Source organism: Sus scrofa, chromosome 15, assembly GCF_000003025.6.
Source record: "Sus scrofa isolate TJ Tabasco breed Duroc chromosome 15, Sscrofa11.1, whole genome shotgun sequence".
Lineage (NCBI taxonomy): Eukaryota > Metazoa > Chordata > Mammalia > Artiodactyla > Suidae > Sus > Sus scrofa.
Window position 1 is genome coordinate 102,842,244 of NC_010457.5, and position 7,887 is coordinate 102,850,130.

At 37.4% G+C, this 7,887-nt stretch overlaps 1 pseudogene; it reads right to left on the reverse strand.

Annotated features, from left to right (window-relative positions):
- LOC100521341 overlaps window positions 1-4,520 on the reverse strand; it is a 166,503-nt pseudogene extending 161,983 nt beyond the window's left edge.

The window sequence follows — 7,887 nt, forward strand, 5'->3', positions numbered from 1 at the left end:
GGCAATCTACAGATTCAATGCAATCCCTATCAAACCTTCACAGAACAAAATATTTGAAAGTTTGTTTGGAAGCATGAAAGACCCAGAATAGCCAAAGACATGATGAGAAATAAAAATGGAGCTGGAGGAATCAGGCGCCTGGACTTCAGACTATACTACAAAGCTACAGTCATCAAAACTGTATGGTACTGGCACAAAGACAGACATATAGATCAGTGGAACAGGATAGAAAACCCAGAATTAAACCCACGCACCTACAGCCAACACATCTATGACAAAGGAGGCAAGAATATACAATGGAGAAAGGACAGCTTGTTCAATAAGTGGTGCTGGGACAACCGGACAGCCACATGGAAAAGGATGAAATTAGAACACTCCCCAACACTATACACAAAAATAAACTCCAAATGGATTAAAGACCTAGATATAAGACCAGACACTATCAAACTCCTAGAGGAAAACATAGGCCAAACACTCTCTGACATAAATGGCAGCAACATCTTCTCAGATCCTCTTAGAGTAATGACAGTAAAAACAAAAATAAGCAAATGGGACCTAAACAAACTTAAAAGTTTCTTCACAGCAAAGGAAACCCTAAACAAAATGAAAACACAACCCACAGAGTGGGAGATAATCTTTGCAAATGAATCAACTGACAAGGGATTAATCTCCAAAATTTATAAATAACTTCTGCAGCTCCATACCAAAAAAACAAACAACCCCATCCAAAAATGGGCAGAAGATCTAAACAGACAATTCTCCAAAGACATACAGAGGGCTAAAAAACCATATGAAAAGATGTTCAACATCACTCATTATTAGAGAAATGTAAATCAAAACCACTATGAGGTACTACCTTACACAAGCCAGAATGGCCATCATCAAAAAGTCTACAATCAATAAGAGCTGGAGAGGGTGTAGAGAAAAAGGAGGCCTATTACACTATTGGTGGGATTGTAAATTTGTGCAACCACTGTGGAAAACAGTATTGAAGATGCCTCAGAAAACTAAAAACAGAACTACCATTTGATCCAGCAATCCCACTCCTGGGCATCTACCCAGAGAAAAGACACGTGACTCGAAAAGACGCATGTCCTCCAGTGTTCACTGCAGCACTATATACAACACCCAAGACCTGAAAATGACTGAAATGTCCATCGACCGAGGAGTGGATCAGGAAGATGTGGTACATATACATAATGGAATATCACTGAACCATTACAAGGAACGAAATACCAGCATTTTTAGCAACATGGATGGACCTAGAAATTATGCTGAGTGAAATCAGTTAGACAATGAGACACCAACATCAAATGCTTTCACTGACATGTGGAATCTGAAAAAAGGACAGAATGAACTTCTTTGCAGAACAGATACTGACTCACAGACTTTGAAAAACTTATAGTTTCCAAAGGAGACTGTTCACGGGGGTGAGGGGATACACCGGTGTTGTGGGAAAATCTTATAAAATTTGATTGTGATGATCATTGTACAACTATAAATGTAATAAATTCATTGAGTAATAATAAAAGAATGTTTTCAAGAAAGATGAAATAACCAGCAATATTTAAAAGCAGCTGAATATCTATAAAATTCAAAACTTTTGGAAAAAGTCAAAAGAAACTCTATTAATCAAATTCCACTTTGTTGTCTTAGAAAAGCCTTGTAAATGATGAATAAAATGCATGTGTGAGACAAAAAACTACTGAAGAATTTAAATGACTCAAAAAGTGTCCCTTAATGTGCCTAATGTTCCAAATGGGGTATTGGGCTGATGAGAACTACCAAGGAATCTTCTGGGCAACCAGATCCCTGAGGAAGAGGGAACATTAGTATGTAATGAGATTCAGTATCCACTGCCAAGTGTGGACCAGATACCATCTCTCCAATGCCAGGACAGTAGGAGCAGGATCCCTCCATCTGACCAAATTTGCCCTGATGCAGCAATTTCTCCGTTAGACAAAGCTTCTCCTAACTCTTCTTACACTGGTAGATACCATGGACTGTCTTTAGATTCAACTTTCTGTCTGCCCTTCCCCACATGCATATAATGACTAGCCAAGAGTTCTTCACTTCACCCTTCCATCAGAGGAATCTCAGGGGAAAATGTCTGGGAAAACTGAGGAGGAATGTCTAAGGCATCATCTCCACCAAGGGACTTCTCTTGCTTAGCATGTTCTCCAACAGAAAATGTCTCCACAGCAACTACAGGATTTAGTCTTCTACCACACAATTTAGAAACAGGATGTGGATTACCATTTGCATTGATGCCCACCTTCCAATGAGTCTAGCTCTGAAAATCCAGAGCCGTAGGGAGATGCTTTGTTGTCTCTGCTAAAGTAATTTTGATTTTTTTTCTCTTATAACTAACAGTAATTAAATTATAATACAATGGCTCAAATGAAGACATTACAGTCTTTAAGATAAAATTTTATACCTAAGCTATTTAAAAACAAATCTTGTAAGTTAATTGCTTCCATTGTGTTCTACTTGTAGGTAGTATAATTAGTACATGTCTTGCTATTGACAGGTTTACTGAAATACTATAAACCACAGCAAGAATTTGTTTTCTAAAATAATTGAATTTCTTCTCTTTGTATTGCTCTTATTTTACCGATTATATGTGCACTAGAAACTTGATGGAATTATAATTCTTAGGATAGTATTTTATAACTATATTATATAAATGTAAATCTTATCAATAAATTGTTTATCTTATTTGATTTCTAGATATTGTAAATATAGTACATCATTGCTATTTAATAAATCTCTTCTAATGATCCAGAAACATAGAAAAAATTTCTCTCTTCTAAGGTATGTTTGAATTTTCTCTTTAGTTTTATCACTGTGGGTTAATCATTATATTTGTGTCTGTGTGTGTGTGTGTAAAAATAAAGTATCCAATTGATGAATTATCCAGTAGAGGTATTTATTTCAAAATCAGCTGTTAAATATCAGTAAAAATTGAACAAAATGGATAATTCAAAACAGTAGATAATTTCAAAAACTTGTCAATCTGACTTTAGAATGCTTAAATAACTTTTTGATATGTAATATAAGCTCATTAAGTTTTCCATAGTCTAATTTGGAGACCTTGTTGGTAGCAGAACACAATCTACCATGTTGATTTCGAAGGGCCAACAATACCATTTGACTCTAGTGTGGCTTGTCCCGGGAGTTGAGCCTGCTTTTCTCTCTTATTCCTAAACAGGCCAACTTTTCCCACATGTATTTCTTTCTACAATAATCACATAATAAGGCCCATTCTCCTAATATGTTTTCCCTCTGCCCCCTCTTTTTTTTTTTTTTTTAATCTGTTTTGCCTCTTCTAGGGCCACTCCCACAGCATACGGAGGTTCCCAGGCTAGTGGTCTAATCAGAGCTGTAGCCTCCGGCCTACACCAGAGCCACAGCAACACGGGATCCGAGCCGCGTCTGTGACCTACACCACAGCTCACGCCAATGCCAGATCCTTAACCCACTGAGCAACGCCAGGGACCGAACCCGCAACCTCATGGTTCCTAGTCGGATTCGTTAACCACTGAGGCACGACGGGAACTCTGGCCCCCTCTTCTGACCTGACTCCATTAATCCATTTAAAGTTCACGATAATTCATATTCCTCTGACTATATTTATTTCCCCAGGCTTTATTTTCTGATTCAGTTTCCTAGAAGATAAATCAAGACTTTCGTCTTTTACTTTTTTCATGCACTATACCTTCCTTCATCCTCTCAACTGTGAGGAATTCTTTCATGCCCTCCAGACCAGGAACCCCTACTCAGCTCTCAATCTCTTTCTTCCATCTCACAAGCTAAATTTTCTTTTTGGGGTACCACAATGTAGTAAACCATTCAAATAGATTTAAGTTTAAGTGAACTACTTAACATCTCAAGGAAATCTCAAAAGTAAGTCTTATCTCAATATATTCCAAGAAAGTCATTGTCTGACAAAAGTAGACAAGCAAAAATGTGCTGGTGGCAGAAGACAGGCTCATGTGCAATAAGTAATTCATTCTCAAGTATTTGAGGGCTTACCCTGTTAAGCATAATTTTTGAAGATATCATATGTTCTCCCATATTAGCATTTTAATATCACTGAACAAATCCAGTTGTGCTCTATCTATAAAACTACACCTCAGATTATGAGGGCATGAAAATGACCCTGAATTGGGTGATGTTGGATAAGTCACTCAACCTCTCTGCCCCTCTTCTTCCTCAACTGGGAACTAAAGATCATAATGTCCATCCACCTCCTAGGATTGTTCTGAGGCTCAGAAGTAATAATGTTATCCCTCTTACAAACTCTGATTCAGCCACATCAACTAACCTCCATTTCCAGGTGAGTTATCAAACCTCCTGGCCTTTGGAAATACTCCTCTGCCTGAACACTTGGCCACCTCCTTCTTGACCTAGCAACGTCCTAATCACTTGCCAAGACCCACTGAAAAGTAATCTCTGGCTACCTTTCCATCACTCACCCCAGAGGCAGCAATGGCTGTCTTCTCTAAGTCCCCTCGCATTGTGTGCAAGTCTCAAGTAATGCCTGAATTACAATGACTACCTATCTCCATGTCTGGATCCTTCTCTGGGTTTGTTGATTCCACAGCAATAAGAAAGTGTCTCAGTTCCCTTTGTATCTACCCCCTTTCACATTCCTAGAGCCTATTACAGTGCTTAACACTTTGGTAGTCATTAACTGTTTGCTGACTTGAAATTTTGTCTTTATTCCTAGTACCAACAGATGCATAAATCAACCTGCTAAATTGATAAAAGCATAGCCCATTGTATAAAAATTAGAGAAACATGGGTACTAATTCTACCACTACAGCTTCCACTTGTCGTGGCTATCAGAAAATCAAGATACTATTTCAGTAGCATATGGGACTATTTCCAAACCGAGAATTTTTGACAGACCCCATGCTTCCCTGTTGGATTGTGTTAACTTGCTGCTGACCCATTTGCATTTCAGCAACTAGATCCTCCCTTCCTAATAATTCAGCTACATTAATTTTTCCATATTCAGAATAGTATTCTCTAACCTTGCTATTTGGGGTTTGTGAAATAGGATATTCATATTAAAACCAACAAGAATTTGTGGTTACATGGCTTTCAGTATACCAGGAATGGAGTTTGCATTTTTAATGTGCTCAAGCCATGTTGTTTGTATACCTCTATTGGATCATGTCTGAAATAAATTTTCTGAAATCTAGGTATTCATTACAGACCATAAAGTTAAATAAATTATAATTTATTTCTGGGTAATAACTAAGCTGAGAATGATGTGTTCCATCTTCTGATGGAATGCAAATTTACCATTAAAAGACAAATTCTTCACTTCCAAAGTTTGAATAGGGTGGTGCTTTAAAAAGCATTCCATCTGGTTAAATTTAGGGTGCTGAAAAAAGCCCACTATAAGAATATTCTCTGGCTCTGGACCCATAACATTTTTACTTGATTATGAACTGGATTCATTTTCATTTACTTGAAGCCCTTCCACATCATTTTTTTTCCCTTTTGCAACAAGGCGAAGTTGTCACCATACATGTTGACTTTGTTAATATTGTCTTCTCTGAATAATACATTTCAGATGCATTATTGCCAGTAAAAGAAAAGCTTGTCTGTACTGGCTGACATTTTTAGAGGATGTTTCTAAAGGGCTTACCTGTAGTGTGTGTTTGAATGTGTGTGTTTTCTCATTCACTGGCCCATTTCTTCTCTTTCCTATCTTGTCCTCCTACCTGACCACTTAGCTCCCTGAATTTTATCCTATCAAGGTTCAACAACACTCTCTCCCATCTCAGCTGTTACAATGGTGTTCATGACCTTCAGCTCAGGATTCCTATTAATAAAGTTTCCATATGGATAAAATTAATGAAAGAATGAATGAACAAGTCAACAAATGAACAACAAAATCCCTCCCACCTGCTGATTAATAAACGAAATCAATGGCATTAGTGACTCATATCCTTTGTCCAAAGGGTCTAGGGAAAGAGACTATACACATTATAGACAAAAAGAATAAAGCCAAAGATAAAATGAATGAGAACAGTGAAAATATCTACCATGCTTTATCAACAGCCCTGATGGAAAACGCAGTAAATTTCTGAAGGCCAACCAATTAGTCCATGCAAATTTGGCGGTTCTCCAAAGAAAAATAAGAGATTCATCTAGAAAGTCAAATGTAACTGAAAAGTCTTAAAATATAAAGAAGTAAATTGGGCTCTATTTTAGAGCTATAAAGGAGTTCATAGATAACCCTGTCCACCTGGACTAGAAGCTTATCCTGATGCAAGCACCAATTATCCTCCAGTATCAAGGAAAAATTTAAAGATTTAATTAGGGTTCCAGGTAGTCTGAATGGATATTAAGTTTTGGCATTTATAAGCTACCAAAGCCAACCATTCCTTCTTTATTATTTCCCATGGAAAGGCTATAAGGGTAACTGAAAGAAAAAAAAGTGATATCAGTGTTCAAGTAGTTGTTTCTATCTTTGATCATTTATCTAACAAATGGTTGTCGTGCATTACACACTGTTCTTTCTGGTGAGGTTATATAGTAAGGTTACAACGGTGAGCTTAGCAGAGGAGGTCTTGTTCTTAAAGAGCTAATCATGTCAAACAGTACTTACAATGTAGGTTCTGTTCTAAGAACTTTACATATGTATTAACCTATTTAATCCTCACTATTCTATGAGAAGTAGGTATTATAGTCCCACCTTACGGTTAAGGAAACTGAGGCATAGAAAGTAACTTGTTCAATGCCGTGTAGCTAGTTAAGTGTTAGAGCTGCACTTTAAACCTAGGTCATTTGGCTCTATCATCTGTGCTCTTCACTCCTACCCCTTACAAGCTTTGTGAGAGGCAGACATCAATCCAATAGTCAGGTAAATCAGTGTGTAATCACAAAGTGAGATAGCTTCTAGAAAAGCAACAAGGTTCAAAGAGAACACAGAATAAAGAAGATTGATTGCGATAGGGAGAGTGTGGAGGGGGAAGTTTGGCTGTCAAGGAATTGACACTTAAGCCATGAAGGCTGAGAGTAAGTTAACCTGGCAGCAAGGAAGAGCTCTCCAGTCAAGGATCAGGGTGTGAAACCTCTTTGGTAGGAGGAAGTCTGGTGAGTATGGGGAGTAAAATGAGACCAAAGTGGCTGGAAGTCAAAAAGGAAAGAGGAGTGGTGCAAGGTGAAGATAGAAGCTAGAAGGTCAGTCCTAATGTAGCATCAGAACATTAAAATCATGACAGTCTTAATTCGAAGTATAATAAGAAGCCATTGAAGATGTAAGCTAGTAAATGACAAAAGTGATTTTTAAAAAATCATTCAAGCTGCCATTTGGAGAAAGACCCAAGGGAATGGAGGGCACCAGTTACACAGCCTTTGCAGTGGTCTAGCTAAGAACTGAGTAGTTTTTTCATGAAGCCCCAAATTACCAAATGCAAGTTACCTGTGTCTCTACTGACCAGAAATAATAAGTCTTATTCTACTTATTTTCTCTCCTAACTTAAGCAGCTTATTTTTCAACTAAGTGGCTAAGTTGAAGAGATTGAAAGTTAAGTAAGAAAATTACTCATTAGAAACTAATACATTACCTATATTTCACTTTTGCCTATTACCTTCCCAGCCAGTTTAATTTACAGATATGAGTGCTTAGAGAAGTTAAAGACTTTAATTTATATTAGAAATTCACTAGTACTAGAGATAAAATTAGTATATCAGGCAGGCCAATAACCAAAAACTACATCCCAACATGGAGGCACACTATGGTATTACGGAAGAAGACTGGATTTTAGAGCCACATAGACTTGTCACTTTTTAGGTTTATAGCCTTAAGCAAGATACTCAAGCTCTCTGCTTTAGTTTCTCTATAGAATGAAGATCTTAAAACCC